This window comes from Symphalangus syndactylus, chromosome 1, assembly GCF_028878055.3.
Source record: "Symphalangus syndactylus isolate Jambi chromosome 1, NHGRI_mSymSyn1-v2.1_pri, whole genome shotgun sequence".
NCBI lineage: Eukaryota > Metazoa > Chordata > Mammalia > Primates > Hylobatidae > Symphalangus > Symphalangus syndactylus.
The window spans coordinates 144,794,120-144,810,641 of NC_072423.2; the positions used below are offsets into that span (position 1 = coordinate 144,794,120).

Here is a 16,522-nt window from a genome sequence, read left to right on the forward strand (position 1 = left end):
TATACATATGCACTATATGAATTTTGTTTTTTAGTAACATAGTTATTTAAGTACAGACATTTAATTCTCCCCAGTCAAAATGCCTCAGTGAATTATCCAGGAAATTATAAAACTGGAAAAAATATCTCTTAATTAAATAAACCAAGAAAGTATAAAGGGTATGTTAGAAACTTTGAGAGTCTGTGCTTTCTCTCTGATACAATTTAGATATGTGATCCTGAAGAAAGGCGTCAGAGATTTTACTTGCGTACAACTAATATCCCAATATCCACTAATCTGAACAAAATAATTACACATTATATTTAAAAAATATGTTTAATAACATAAATAGCCCTGTAATGCAAATAAGAATTGGAAATACTTCTAGACATTGTTACAAACAATGAAGATATTTGAATACAAGGGAAAAAAAACAAGATTTACAAATGTTTCAGATTTTACTCATGTTTCTGATGGTACCTTAACTTCAACAATAAACCTATCAACTTATCTTCAAGTATTCCTACTTTGAAAATTATTGAGTTTTTAAATTACTAATTTGGAACATTTTAGGCTTGCCAACATTAGAATCAGGATTGAAAATTTGGACTCATTTATCTAATGTTTAGCTTTGATAAAAGTTGGCATAATGCAGAACAAATTCAAGTTTGAGTACAAAGAGGCTAATGTATAGCTAATGACACTATTACCATGGTGACTGTACAGTCAAGGTGACATGAGTGTCATAGCACACTCTTGAAGCTGGATGCAGCCTTCCTATTGAATTCTCTAGAAACCAATCAAGTGTTCCATCTGATGAACCCCAAATCTTTCCAGTTCTAATACACAGCAGTGACGACAAAACATTTTTATTCTATTCTTCTTATTAGACTAATAAGAATAAAGATACTTTTGTAATTGTAAGTATTTATTTTGTTGTATTTTTGTATATCAGAGGAAATTTATTTTAGGCAAAGAGCTATACAAAGAACAATTTTAAATTATTTCTCCTTAAAAATAAAAGATTATGAAGAAAATCATCAGAAGGGATCTTCTTTAAAATCATGCCATTTGGGAACATCCTAAAATAATAAATGAATAAAAAAACTTCACTGTTTGGTTGGTTTTCTGTTGGTAGTCCAAGAGTCAAAGTTTAGCATAAAATTAAGCTGATGACTATAGAAAAAGAAAGTCTGATTAGCTAGACTGCTAGTCACTTGATCTATTTATTTTTTAAAACTTTCCATTAATAAAGGGACCTCACCTGCGTTTTCCTCTTTTTACTCAAGAAATTTCCCTAATTTCTCAAGTACAAGTTGCTGCTCTAAAGGGATTTTCTTCTTCACAATGTTATGTAAAGACGTTAATGGCCACATCTTGGTCATTGAATAGGGTCCAAGTAGTAGTTAACAAGGTGACAGAGGACCTGGATTATGTACCAGTTATTTCTTTAAACTTTTTGGTGACAATGGAGATACTGTTTCAACTCCCTGGGCCTTAATTTTTGTCAGTTATAAAATGAGCAAGAAACAAATAAGAAAATTCCCTTCCAGCTCTAAAATGGAAAACCTTTATTTTTATTTATTTAAATTAAAATTGTCCTTATCTGAATGGTAGAAAGAACTCTCACTGAAGGAGCTAACCACTAGATCTTTATATTTTGTCTCAGGTTTTCTGTTGTTGTTTTATCAGCTTAAAAATTTCCAACATGCAAAGTAGAGGTCTCAGGCAAAGTTCTGATTTCTATGGAATAATATCCGAGATTTGAGTTCATGGAGATTAGAAATGTTAATAGAAAGAGGTTAATAACAAACTCAAGTCACATTCACAGTTTCAGTAACTGGTAGAAAAGGGTTAAAGGGGGCCATGTGTGGTGGCTCATGCCTGTAATCCCAGCACTTTGGGAGGCTGAGGCGGGTGGATCCCCTGAGGTCAGGAGTTTGTAACCAGCCTGGCCGATATGGTGAAACCCCGTCTCTACTAAAAATACAAAAATTAGCTGGGCTTGGTGGCAGGCACCTGTAATCCCAGCTACTTGGGAGGCTGAGGCAGGAGAATCGATTTAACCCAGGAAGCAGAGGTTGCAGTGAGCCGAGTTTGCACCACTGCCCTCCAGCCTGAGAGGGAAAAAGAAAAAGAGAGAGAGAGAAAGAGAGAGAGAGAAGGGGGGGGAAGAGAGAGAGAGAGAGAAAGAAAGAAAGAAAAAGAGAAAGAAAGAAAAGGAAGGAAGGAAAGAGAAAGAAAGAAAAGAAAGGAAGGAAGGAGAGAAAGAAAGAAAAGGAAGGAAAGAAAGAAAGAAAGAAAGGGTTAAAGGGCTAGGCTGTTTGTTCTTGTCTCAGTTTAAGTGACTTTTCTTAAGCAGTGTCCTTAGTACAAACCACCTTATTTCGGTGGTTGTAGAATGTCAATAAAAAGATTGCGGATGGAAGGCATATTTTGAGTCCCAATTCATTGGTCCAGTTAGAAATACTTGACATTGTAGAGATAGACTGTAAAATTAATACTCCACACTGTTTTCTGTAAAACCATTGTTTGAAGAGGAAAACTTGAAAGCTATATCAAAGAGCTATGGAAAACAAAGGCAGAATATTTGAAATCCACTCTCCGTATATGTAAAGCCACAATACTTCAGAGCCAAATGTCTATGGAAGTGGGAGATGGGCCTGTAGTTTCTAAATACGTCATTTCCGCCTGCACAATTGATATAGTGTGTTTTTTTTTTGAGGACATACTAAGTTAGAATGGTCCTTTCAGTTAGAATGTAAGTTTATCTGAATATAAAATTTGGATAAAAAGAATGCAAGTTTTTGAAACTAATTTGAATTACATCTTCCCTTGTTGAGTGACTAGCTGAAGTTTCATAATCCAAGGATTTGGGGAAAAGAAGCCAAGTTGAATTCTTTAAAAATATGAGTCTATGCAGTTTTTCCTGAAAGAATTTTGATATTTCTTTCGGTACTTTTCTCTCACCCTATGAAGATTGTACAGAACTATTGCAGCATATTCAGCCACTGAATACCTTACCTCATTACCCATGAGTTAAATTGGAGCTAGGAAGGATTTCAGATGATTTATATGCTAATTAGAATTCTCCTGAAAAACAAATAGAAAACATGGGTTATGGTGGTGTAATGAAATCTTCAAAACAAAGATCCAGAGCATTCTTGTGGTATGCACTAGATAAGACAGCTAGTAAACTGGGGGATGGAATGTTTTAGTCAATAAAATTGATGTCATTTTGTACTACTTGTATAAGTCTCGTCTGTTTTTACAAATAAGAATCTGCAGTTAATTTGAGCTTGTCAATGCAACGGTATCTGTTGTAGTTCATTGATTCCTCTGATGATAGTAAAGGATGTTTATGGTTTTCATGGGCAGAGATTTTATATTTTGAAGTTATAGAAAAACTTCCAAAAAACCCACACTTGTTTAGTTTTAGTTTAGAAAGGGGAAAGCATGTACAGCTTTTTAAATAGTCATATTTCTATAAACTCAAAAATTTAAATGTGAAACCATTATTTAAAGTTATTTGCAAGAGTATAATTGGTTGAAAACATTTCTCCAGCTCTTACAAAGTTTCTATAACCTTGAGATCATTACAAAATACAACACAACTTTGGAATCTAATGATTTTCTGAGTGTATTGCTGTGAGGGTTAGAAAATGCATTCATTCTAAATACTGTCTTGTCTGCCTCACTGAGAAGTTGCAATATTGTTTGTTTGTCAAGCAGCTTGAAAAGCTAGACAATGCTGTTAGGAACAATGTGGAAATGATAGGTAGAGAGATTATTTTTACCTGCTGCTTTGTTATTTGGTAAAGTCACGATGGTGATGGTTTTCTTATCCTTTCATTCGTAATGAATTGGCATAATAAGAACTGCAGCCTGCTTAAAAAAAAAAAAAACACTGTGTAATCACAGCAGTGGTAGCAAATTCATTTCAGAAACAGCATCCAGTCACTTCTGTGAAAGACATTTATAAACTTATCTGGGAAAGCATGAACTCTTTTTATATTAGACAAATGAGTTTTATATACTCTTCATTTAAAAATTCTTTCACTGCCTTCTGCTACCTGTATAGATGTAGTCTTCTATGAATGATTTTGATGTACTGTTCAACTGAGTATTTTATTTCTCACTATTTCTACTTCTTTGTACATTTTTGTTTTTTCTCATATAAAGTAAGAATATTAAGATGGGAATTTTAATAGTTTCATATAGAACAATTAATATGACAACCTCTTAGTTATTTGGTTTATGACTTAGTAGGACAAAGTGTAAAATTTCATGAATGTGATTATAAGAGGAGGTAATTCTGCTTTCCTTTCCAATTATTTATTGACACCGTCTCAATGCCTTATAACTGTATTTGTTAGCCAATTAAGAAGTAATCATAGGGTTGGATTTGTGCAGAATAGAACTATTTAGGAATTCTTTTGGCTAAGGTCAAGGAGAGGGAGGGAGAAAGCAAAGGTAATTTTTTACTTTCAGTATTACAATTGTATTATATCAGAAAAATCCCACCAGAGCATAAGGAAGAGAGGTTTGGGTGCTAGATGGAAGAGCATGTTGACTACTGTGTCATTTAGAGCAGTAACACAGATACGAGGCTCAATAATGCAGGACAAAGAGAATTTGAATACGTATTTGTTATGCCAATATTAAATTTCTTATGTTACATTAATCTTTCTTTAGGCCTGAGGTATATCTTTTTCCATGGCGAAATTATCCCAAAATGATGTTAACACGATTAATAGCTTCTCCAGACCTGGCTAACTCCCTAGGCTTGCAGCAAGGTAGGTGTGGAGGTGGGGCTGGGGTATGAAAATATCTCCCCCTCCACCCCCACGTCACAGAGCAATACTTTCTTATTTCTAAAAGGAAAAATTCAGTACTATATTAGCAACAGAAAAATATGAAACATGAGAGTTTATGGAAATACATTAAAAAACAAGTAAAAATTGAGCAAAGCTTCATTTTGTTTGAGGACAGTGTGAATAATGTCTTTCCTTTCTCTAATGAGTGAATTTGTTTTCCAAAACCATAGAAATATAAATACCTTGTGATTCATTTCCCGGCAAGAGCTAACTGTATTACTGTAGATTATTATTATTTTTTCACTGCTTCTGTTGACACTGATTACTATAGATTATACCTCTCCAATTGTATTACTTCTTTTAGTGGCTCTGGTTGTAATTTGTAGGACAGGATAAAGGAGCTTTAGGAACTGAAAATTACGGTCCAGGTACTCTTACAGCAGTATTCTAAAGAACACCCACTCACGTCATCCATAAAGGGCAGGAATATCCTGCTTACACTTCCTAAGCAGAAAGCTTGCATTTTATTTTAAATTACAGTAGTCCCCCTTTATCCACGGTTTTGCTTTCTGCAGTTTCAGTTATCCATGTTCCATCATGGTCCAAAAATATTAAGTGAAAAATTTTAGAAATAAACGATTCATAAGTTTTAAATTGTGTGCTGATCAGAGTAGCTTGATGAAATCTCATTTGAGTGCTTCAACACACTTTGTGCAGTGCGTCCACACTGTCTATGCTACCCATCCATTAGCCGCTAAGAGTCATCTCAGTTATCACACGGACTGTTGTAGTGTTCAAGTAGCCCTTATTTTACTTAATGATAGCCCCAAAGTGCATGTCTTTGGAGTACTATGTCTAATGTATAAATTAAACTTTATTATAGATATATATGTATAGAAAAAAACACCGTACACAGGATTCAGTACTATCTACAGTTTCAGGCATCCACTGGCGATCTTAGAACATATCTCCTGCAGATAAGCCGGGCTCTTGTACTCCTTCACCTTCTTCCGGTTAATTTATAGTAAATAGAATAGCAGTATTGAACTGTATCAAAACCCAGTGAGCCCCATCTGACATGTCTGGAAGGTATTGCCGGATCAGGGTGAAGACTGACCAAAGGAAGTCACCCAAAGAGAAAGGCAGTATCAGAGAGCCTTCCCATCTTCCCAAATCACCTTTTCCTTAAAGTGCGGGAACAGTTTATTTGACTCAAGAAATTCCTGAGAGTGTGGTGTCAGTGGGCTTGTGTGGAATGTGGCTCCTTCCTTTTTCTGTGTTTCTCAAGAATTGACTATGCTCAGTTGCGCTGGGCTCACCTTTCAGATGAAGTCCCCATGAGGTAAGCAAATGAGGTCAGGCCAAGTCACTTCACTGTTCTCTTTGTTCAGCTTCCTTTCCTCTCATGACATATGTTAATTCAGGTTCCACGGTCACTGTGGTCTCAGGATTGGCACAAGAAGCATTTTTTATTAGGGTCCATGCTGTATTTTCCATCTGCTTCATCAAGGATCCCTGTGATGATGATGATGGGTCTCTCTGAAATTCTCTCTGTCCTTTTTCTACTTCATTGCACAGAACCCTTAAGGTAAGTAGGAATGCACCTTGAAAATGACCATAACTACATATATTAGCATAGAAGTGGTATTGAAATTGGAGATAATTCCTTTACCAGAGATCAGTTTGCATTGTTTTACATACTTGGCTATGGGTGACTTTTCTGCTGATGTAAGTGAATTTATGCTAAAATGAATGAAATATAGGTTTTTGAAAATCAGTTCCTTAATCACACAGAAACACTTTCAGTCTTAGAGCTATTTAGTGAATAATGAAATTAAGTAGGTAATAGTGTAATTAATTCTAATATAGTTATTTGTTTACTTCCAAGTGCCAATATACAACTGACTATAATAAATTGTGGTACCTCTAGGATGTCAATAAATATTAAAGTAGACAATTCCAAGAATGTGAAATATGGAAATTTGAATATGCATATCTACTTATAACTTGTATTAAATTGATATAAAGATAAATGTTATATAATTCTGTTTTTTTAAGTGGTTTTAATATCGTAGATTTATAGTGAAAAAGGCTAGGAATCTCAAGCTGTAAATAAATCCCAAGTCCATTCAATTTGTGCAAGCATATAATGATTTTAAGAAATAATTTGAAAAATACATCATTGCTAATAGTTAAATGTTCAAAAGATTGACTATATTTTGACCAAACATTCTCTATCTGTTAGCAATCTAAAAAGCTTGAGTTGTTTTATAATTGTTTGTATGTCTAGTGGTGTTTATTTTTTTCTTTTCCATAGTTATTAAATACTAGGTTTAAATTAAATTTATTTAGCTTGGACTGAATAAATATTACAAATTAATTAATGGTCTTATGTGAAAGAACTTTGTCTTAATTCTCTACCTTGTTTGAGTGATTTTCTAATTTCTAATTCTTCTTTAATTTTATGCACACTTTGCATTAATTTTATTAGTACAGTATTCTAAGTACATTAATCTTCTCTATCCTAATTAGATTGTCAAAAAAGCATTAGTATTAGTTCATTTATAACATCCATTTAACATTTACATAACACAAAAACAAAATAAAAAAATTATGGGTACATGACAAAGGCTAAGGAATGGGAAAAGTTAGTTATACAAGACAACTAAGCCAAAAAAACAAAACAAAAAAAACAACGTTAATAGAATTGAAAGCAAAACTTGTCCTGGAGCCTTTTGACTTCCAGTGCAAAAAGGGATACATGGCTTGCATTTGACTTGCTCTTATTAGGTAATAAAATGGAATATACTAGTTCAAAAGGTAAGAAAATATTACTTTGATATAGATTTCTGAAAGGGATTTATTGCATGAGTTTGTTTTTCCTCTGTAAGTGTATCCCTCATATATATTGACCATTTGCAAAGCATAGTGAAATGTTGAAGCACATTTATAAAAAGGGATTTCTGAGATTAGTTAGGGAAACTTGGGAATTATCCCTGATTCCTTCCTGTGCTTCCATGCTCCACGTCACTTAACCAAATAGTCTTCGAAAAATGTCCCAAATCACCATTTTACATCATCACCTTTCACATTTCACATCTGTGACACCATCTTTCACATTTCACAGTGTTGCATCATCTTTCAAATTGTCATTGTCTATGTCACATATAACAAGCTTCTAAGTGTTTTCTCTCTTCCTACGTTTGTTCCTCTCCAACTGATTCTTCACATTGCAATCAGAGTGAGTTATCTTGAAATCCAAATCTGAAAACTGCTTCCCTTATACCTCATTTATTACTTATTGCGCTTAGCACGAATTTAAACTTCTTAAGCTACCATACAAAAGACTTTCTACCTTTCAAAAAATAAATTGTCAAATAATGATCGTATACATTTACAGGGTACAATGTGAAGTTCTGATATATGTGTGCCTTGTGGAATTATCCTATCAAGGTAATTAATATATCCATCACCTCACAAACTTTTTTGTAGTGAGAATACTTAAAATCGCTGTTTTAGCAATTGTGAACTATATGATACATTATTACCAATTTGTGGTCACTGTACTGTGTAATAGATTTCAAAAAATTATTCCTCTTGTCCACCTAAAATTTTATACCGTTTAACAAGCATCTCCTCATTTCCCATCCTCACCACCCTCCCAACCCTAGACTTTAGTAACCACGATTATACTCTTTATTTCTGTAACTTTGACTTTGTTACATTTCACTTGTAAATGAGATCACATAGTTTGTCTTTCTGTGCTGGGCTAATTTTGCTTAGCATAATGTCCTCCAGGTTCATCCATGTTGCTGCAAATGACAAAAATTTCCTTTTTAAGGCTGAACAGTATTCCATTGTATGTATGTACCACATTTTCTTTATCTATTCTATGGAAAAGTATTCTATGGACATTTGGGTTGATTCTTTTGCAACTGTGAATAATGTTGCAATGAGCATAGGAGTACAAATATCTCTTTCACACTGATTTACATTTCTTGACACATATTCCAAGAATTGAGATTGCTGGATCATGTAGTAATTCCATTTCTGGGTTTTTGAAGAACTTCTCTTTCTTAAAACTGTTTTCCATAAAGTGTGTAGTAACTTACATTCCCATCAACAGCTTTTCTCCATATCCTTGCTAATGCTTATCTTCCATCTTTTTGATAACAGCCATTCTAACAGGTGTGAGGTGACATTTCATTGTGGATTTAATTTGGACTTCCCTGATGATTAGTGATGTTGAGCATTTTTTCATAAACCTGTTGGCAAAGTACCCTCAGTCTTTTGTCTCTAAATCTGATGGCTTCATTTCTGCCAATTTTCAGCATAGAATGCAATCTAATTTACTAAACTTCTTAGAAGTTCTTCATGACTCCTCATGGCTCTAATCTTCTCCCTTGCATTCAGATATTTGCCATTGTATTTCCTCTGCCTTTGATACATCCGCAGCCTCTTAAAGTATCCTTTATCAAGATAAAGGATACAGAAACACTTTCAGCCTTAGAGCCATTTAGTGAATAATGAAATTAAGTAGGTAATAGTGTAATTAATTCTAATATAGTTATTTGTTTACTTGCAAGTGCCGAGGATACTTTATCCTTTAATATTAATATTAACTTTATAGTCATCAAGTATATTTGTCTAGATATCAATTTGTGGAGAAACCTACCTTCACGTGAGAAGGTAAGTTAGGAGGTCCCACCGATGTGCTCTTCTAGGGCGAAGTACTTACCTCCACAACTGAATTAACTGAACTTTATTGCAACTAATACATTGATGCCAGTCTTCTCCTAGTGTCTAGTGGGATAAGGACGGTCTTGGACTCTGAGCCAGACTGCCCAGATTCATATCCTGACTTAACTCTTAAGTGCTGTATGATTTTGAGCAAGTTGCCTTCTCTTTCTATGACTCATTATTACCATCCGTGGAATGAAGATAATAATAGTGTTTACTTCTCAGGGGGCTTGGAAAGTTTAAATATGTCAATATATATTGCTTATTACAGTGTATAGCACGTAGAAAGTGCTTTATAGATACTGGATGTTTCATCAAAATCCCAGTACCTAGTACAGAGTACATAGTATATATGCAATAAATGATTGTGGAATGAGCAATTATTCCCATTGTGAAGTATCCCAATTCAGAAATGATATAGTTCTGAAGTCTTGGGGAGGCCAAATAAATGAATTAATATGTCACTTAGACTATCCCTCTAAAATAGGCAATCCCATTCCATGTTTTTAAAGGGCTGTAAGGCAGAAAATTAAAAATTTGTATGTGTGAACTATCAAATAAAAATATGTTTAAAGTAAGTTGTTTTCAGTAAAATTAATAACATATACATTAAGATACTCTTGATAGACTTTTGTTAATAAATTGACAATTATACACTAAGATATATTCAATGGAAAAATATGAATTGAGATTAAGTAGGATTGATTTAACAGTGAATGAAAATGTTTTACTGCTGTATATTCTTTGTTTTTCCCATTGAACTAAAAATGGCAAGTAGGCATATTAAAGCTGAGGAATGTGTACTTTGTGTTTTAGAAGATTTTAGAAATGCAGTAGGACAAATATCCATGAAGTGAATACTTGAAATTATCATTTTAACTTAAAAGCATTTTAATTAAATTTGGGAAGTTGTCTGTCATTATTTCTTAAAATATTATTTCTGCCTCTTTCTCTTTCTCTTCTTTTCTGGGGCTTCTGTTATGCATATGTTGATATATCTGGTGTTATCTCACAGATCTCTGAAACTGTGTTCATTTTCCTTCATTCTTTTCTCTTTCTCTTCTTCAGCCTGGGCAATTTCAATGAGCTACCTTTAACTTCACAAATTATTTCTTCTGCCAATGCAAATCTGATGTGACTCCTTCCAGTGAATTTTTCATTTCAGTTATTTTAATTTTCAACTCCAGAATTTCTATATAGCTATTTTTAAAATCTAATTCATGTCTGTTTAATGATATTCTCTATTTGCTAAGACACAATTCATACTTTAGTTATTTAGACAAGGATTCTTTTAGTTCTTTCAACATTTTTTTTTTTTTTTTGAGACTGAGTCTCGTTCTGTTGCCCAGGCTGGAGTGCAGTGGCGCAATCTCGGCTCACTGCAAGCTCCGCCTCCCGGGTTCACGCCATTCTCCTGCCTCAGCCTCTCCGTGTAGCTGGGACTACAGGCGCCCGCCACCACGCCTGCCTAATTTTTTGTATTTTTAGTAGAGACGGGGTTTCACCGTGGTCTCGATCTTCTGACCTTGTGATCCGCCCGCCTCGGCCTCCCAAAGTGCTGGGATTACAAGCGTGAGCAACTGCGCCCGGCCTCAATATATTTATAATAACTGATTTAAAGTGTTTTTTTAGTAAATACAATATCTAGGCTTCGTTAGCGACAGTTTTAATTGACTACATTTTTTCCCTTTGTGTCTTGTAACCTTGTTGAAAACTGGACATTCTATAATATAATAATTGTGGAAATCAGATTCTCTACCTTCCTCAGGGGTGTTGTTTTTGTCATCTGATGTTTTTGTTCCTCTTTGTGTGGCAGCTTTGCTGTATGAATTCTGCAAAATCTCTATTTCCTGTCATGAACAGCACTGAAGTCATGGCTTGGTTAGTTTACTGGACATAGATTTTCTTAAATTGATTTTTCCTTGAAACAATGTATCCTACCCTTTGCAGAGGAGCACTGTATGTATTAGGGCATGCCTTTAGCATTCAAGCAGTTTAAAACTGTGCCTCAGCCTTTACTTTCTGCTTAGAGATTAGGACCTTTTTGGGTTTTCCTGGGCACATGCACAGCTTTACACATGCATGGGCCTTCTAGATTCCCAGTAATACACTGGAGCTTTTCCCAGCTCACTAGGAACATCTCATTCTCATCTTCCTTTTTGCCCAACCTCTTGTTTGCCTCAATTGTTATCTTGGCCTCAGGCAGTTGCCATGTTAACCAATTAGTTTCAACAAATGTTTTGGAGACAAGACTTTTCCTGTTGAACACTGGATTAGATGAAATAAGGAAAAGCCTTGTTAATGGATATTTCCCAAGTAGCTGTCAGACAGATTACATATGTGGGGACAAGCATTCTGAGGAGATCCAAATCCAGTTAACTTTCTAGCAGCTACTGGTCTGCTTGGTTTCACTACCATGGCTGTGAAGCTGCTGCTGTTCAAGATTATTGTGGAAGCAGCGAAAATGAGATGAGAATAGGTGCAGGTTAAAATGGTACAAGACTTTCTGTTTTTTACTGAGATTCAGCTATTTTCCTTGAAGAAATTCCCTGCAGAGTGATGGAAGTTTTGGGTTAACTTCTGGAATTTCAAAAAAAGTTAATTTAGACAGTTTTTGCAAGTGCTCTCATTGCGTTTACAGATAAGCAGATTTTTGAGGTCCTAACTGCCATTCTGAAAGCCACTGCACTGTAAGAGTGTTTCACAACTTTATATTTTTCGCGTTTCCACTGGGACGTGGCACAGGTGCTGAACGTGTAAACTCTTGGAGGTGGGAATTTGCTCACTTACTGGAGGTCATCTTCCCCACGACTGGGTGGTTCTTTCTTGGACCTCTATCCTCAAATACCTTAACCACTATCAGTATTCTGAAGTGCTTAGGGCCTGGGTACAGGTTGAGTTCCTGCTTTTTTTCTCACTAAGACGTCAGAATGAAGACTTTGGAGCATATTTGCTGTTAGATAGCCTTCTTTAACTTCATCTGAAGTTATTTGGTACTGAGATAGTAAGGCTTTTGAAAATTTGAGTCAATGTGCTGTGCTCTATAACAAAATCATTTTTTCTAAATCTTTGTTTGGGTTTAAGGATTTAAAGGATATTATAGATTGCGTAGCAATAAATACATTCTTTTTGTAAGTCTGGGCTGATGGGTCGCTATAATTTCCTTTCCACTGTTTTCTATTGTAACCTTGCAACTGTAAGCTCCAGTAACTGGGATGTTATCACAGTAGCTCAACAATAATAAATGAACAGCAAATCTTTTAATTGGAACTGCTCCTTTAGAGCAATAATTATCATTGGGATGCAGGCATATGAGAGTAACTTGTATTTAAAAATGAAAAAGTCCACGTTAATAGTTCAGTGACTGTTCAAAACAGAGAAAGAGACTATCATGATGAAACAGATGAATACTACCAAGTGAATAAGGCATCATCAGCTCTCAGTTGACTTCATAATCTGACTTGGCTTAACTTTTTTTGTGTGTCGTGAACTAATGGGGAGAAATATGCATTCGTTTTATTATGCCATTATTTTTCACATTCAATTAAGACAAAAAGAAATTAGATCAAACTATATAGCAGGGGCTAATCCTCAGACTTTTCTTAAAAGAAACTTTTCTGACAAAAGTTTCTGCATCAAGGTTGAGTCACTCAACTCTATTTCTCAATTACTTTCTTGGCAAGACAGATGTGTTTTTGCAAGAGAAAACTAGTGTTGTATTTAATTATCTCTGCAGATACAATACATCAATACAATTTTAATTAAGAATTCTTTGAGTATCTTTGAAGCATGCTATTAGGAAGGCTCTGGAAACTTTTAAGTAGCAAAACACCTACAGGCAATATTTCAAATGTGTTTTTCCTTCTTTTTCTCTTCACTCAAAGGGAACACTATAGTTGCCTTGATGATGTACCTGTTTAGTTATAAAATTGCATATTTTAATTGTATATCAGTCTGTGTTCATAACAATATATATAAGAAAGACTCCTTTTTTATAATAAAATAACAAATTTTATTATTTAAAATTTACAGCATTGGAATTATTCCAATTCATCCCATTCTTTATCATAGTTGTTTCTGTAACGTATGTGCAAATCTACTAGTATTTTAGGCATTATTTGCAGTTATGAAAATAGTAAACATGACCAGACAATAAAAATTCGGAGTCGTGATTCTGCCACTGTAGAATGATGTTATAGCAATCTGAGTTAACCCTTGATATATTTATAATATCAGGAAAGATAACATGTTGAAATACTTTAGAAATTAAGCATAATTCAAATGTAATGTAAAATGACTAGCTTTAATACTAAGTTCTGTATACTTACTGGAAACTGGCTTTTATGCAGAAAAATGATATACTCTTGAGCAGATAAGTGCCACAAGAATAATACAGATTTTAGAAAATAAGATAAAAAGCTTTTATTTTATTTCTGAAGTAGACTGAAAGAACTGTGCTAAGAATAGGTAATCTCAAATATATGACATCTTGGAAAGTGAATTGCTCAACACTATCATTAAGGTAATGAGATTTTTGTTTTTAAAAAATATATTTGCCAATATCTTTGTTAAAATCCATACTAATTGCCTATCTTTTTGACTGTTCATTTTAGAAGAGAATAATTGTTGCCAATATCCCTGCATTTAGGTAGACAAGGAGAATCTGTTTTGGTCTCTTAAAAGCTTTTATAAGTATAAATGGAGCATGAAAGTTGAACTAATGTCAAAGAAATTATCTCTCCAGCAATAAACTAGATGGCAATTCAAGCTCATTTGTTTCACAAGATGATCAATATCTTTTTTATAAAGTATCATATCTTTATGACTAACAATATATCATTCTGATGAGGTCTCAGCTGAATACATATTTATAATTTTTTAGATATTTTTTGCGTTCCGTAAAACTACCACTGACCTAATTAATCTCTTTGCCTAGTCTAACCTCATATTTCAAAATACAAACACTTCTAACCTCATCACCCTTGGGAAAAACAAAAACTTTCAATAAAATATAGAGAATGGGAAGCTCTAACATGGGGGAACTATTTAGAAAAGATAAGTATATATTTTCTGACTGCTATTTCCTACTAGACCTACCAGTGTAATTTTGATAAAATTTACCAAACATGTTTGAAAAGTGAGATAGAATAGAAAAAAGATGTTTGTCCTATGTGTCAGAAATCTATATTCTGCTCCTAGCCTGATTCACTAAACCAAACAAAATATATCACCAATACAGTTGTACCTTAACCCAATTATTAAATATGCCTCTAGCCTCGATATTATAGTGTAATTGTACGTATTTTTGTCAGGTGGTGGTAGAGATAGAGATTGGCATAGAAAGTGACAGTCATCTTCATTGAATTTAACGTATCTTAGTTTTAGAAAGTGTGCACAAATATATGATCATAAGTTCATTGTAAATCTTCCTTTGTAAATGAGATAATTAAAAACTCGGAGTTGCTTCATATTGAAAGCCATTAAGTTCCCCAGGACAACATGGTAAAGGCCAGAATTTATCATATTACCTCTGTAGCAAGAGTTCAAGATCGTTTGAGATTGTTTGTACTTAACTACTTGTTATATTATTAGCATTAGTGCGTCAGTACTAATATTACTAATGTAAAACTTAAATAAAATGATATATTAGTGTTATTAATAGTATTATAAATACCAGTATACTAGTATTATTTGTGTCATTCAAGCATTCGTTGTGAAGAATAGTTCTGAAAGTAAACCATGCCAACATGCTGCAAGAGTTTTCACCTGTAAAACAGGCTTACTGGGTGTTTTTTAATGAATATTCAATATTCTGGTTATTGGAATTCAGAAAGGCATTCTTTAAATCTTCATTCTCAATATTATATGGGCTACATTTTTTTTCAGATCCAAAAAATTGTGTGACAATGTGTTTAAATGGATAAGTTAACATATGTACTTCAGGCTGAATTTTCTTACAATGAAAGTGAAGTAGTTGTATAGAAAAGAATACAGCATACTAAAAAAGTGACAGCCTTTGGAACTATAGGAACAGTATTTCAAATTCCACTTAGAATTTGAAATTTTCCATATACCAGGTACTTAGCCTTGTGACTTTTGGTGAAATGGAGAAACCAATGCTACCTTGTAGCTTTATTGAGAGGGTTAACAACCACAGACAGAATAACTTTCCTTGAATGTAACTTTCCCTTTATTTCTTTGTATTGGCATAAAAAACTTTAAACATTATTTTTCTTATCCAGGAGCAATTTAAGTATATGGCACATGAAGATTTTAATTTATTCAAACTTTAATGATTTCTTATTCTTTCATTAAATTAAAATAATAATAATACAAAACATGATACTACTTTAAAGTGAAGCAAATACAGTTGGAGATACAAAAAGCGAGACATTCTCCTGGTGTACTGTGAATTAAGTTGTTACCCAGGCAGTATCAGGTTTGGATTCAGAAAACATCATTTTGAAAAACTCAAAGAGATAATCGTTTGGGAGAAAAAATGTCAATGATCTGTTGTAGACGTAGCTACTTCGGTTATCATTCATATCAGATAGGAAACCATGTGGAAGAACTAGGGTAAACACTACTTCAATCGCTCAATCTTAGAAACACAATGTAGTGATAGAAATGACACATATGAGAGTTAGTGAAACACCAGAACATATTTATTGTGCAAGTACTCTAGAAAAGAAATGGGATTGCCTGCAGAGTTGCACCATCAAAATGTAATTTTCCAAGTAGTCAGCAAATCACATACCTGAATTGTGTTCTCACATACTGGGCAGAAGAGCACTAATCAAACACGGGATTCCCAGAAACAATTCCACACAGTCTTTATAGCATGTGGAGATCATTGTTCTGAAAACGGGTTTCTAAATAAGCTCAATTGAATATGTAGGCACATTCTTTAACCTCAATGATTAATACTCCTTGGAAACTGTTGGTACAGTAGAACTCTGACAGTTTCTTAAGACACACCTTTAAGA

At 33.9% G+C, this 16,522-nt stretch overlaps 1 protein-coding gene across 4 annotated transcripts in view; it reads left to right on the forward strand.

Moving 5' to 3' along the window:
- MSR1 (macrophage scavenger receptor 1) overlaps positions 1-16,522 on the forward strand; it is a 526,719-nt gene that overhangs the window by 82,104 nt on the left and 428,093 nt on the right. For 3 of the 4 annotated variants that reach the window (XM_063613216.1, XM_063613217.1, XM_063613218.1), the window contains exon 1: positions 6,293-6,384. The exons of the other annotated variant lie outside the window; for it this stretch is intronic. The gene's annotated coding sequence lies outside the window, so the exon portion shown is untranslated. Of the gene's footprint in view, positions 1-6,292; positions 6,385-16,522 lie in introns of those variants that run through there. 4 annotated transcript variants of the gene reach the window in all.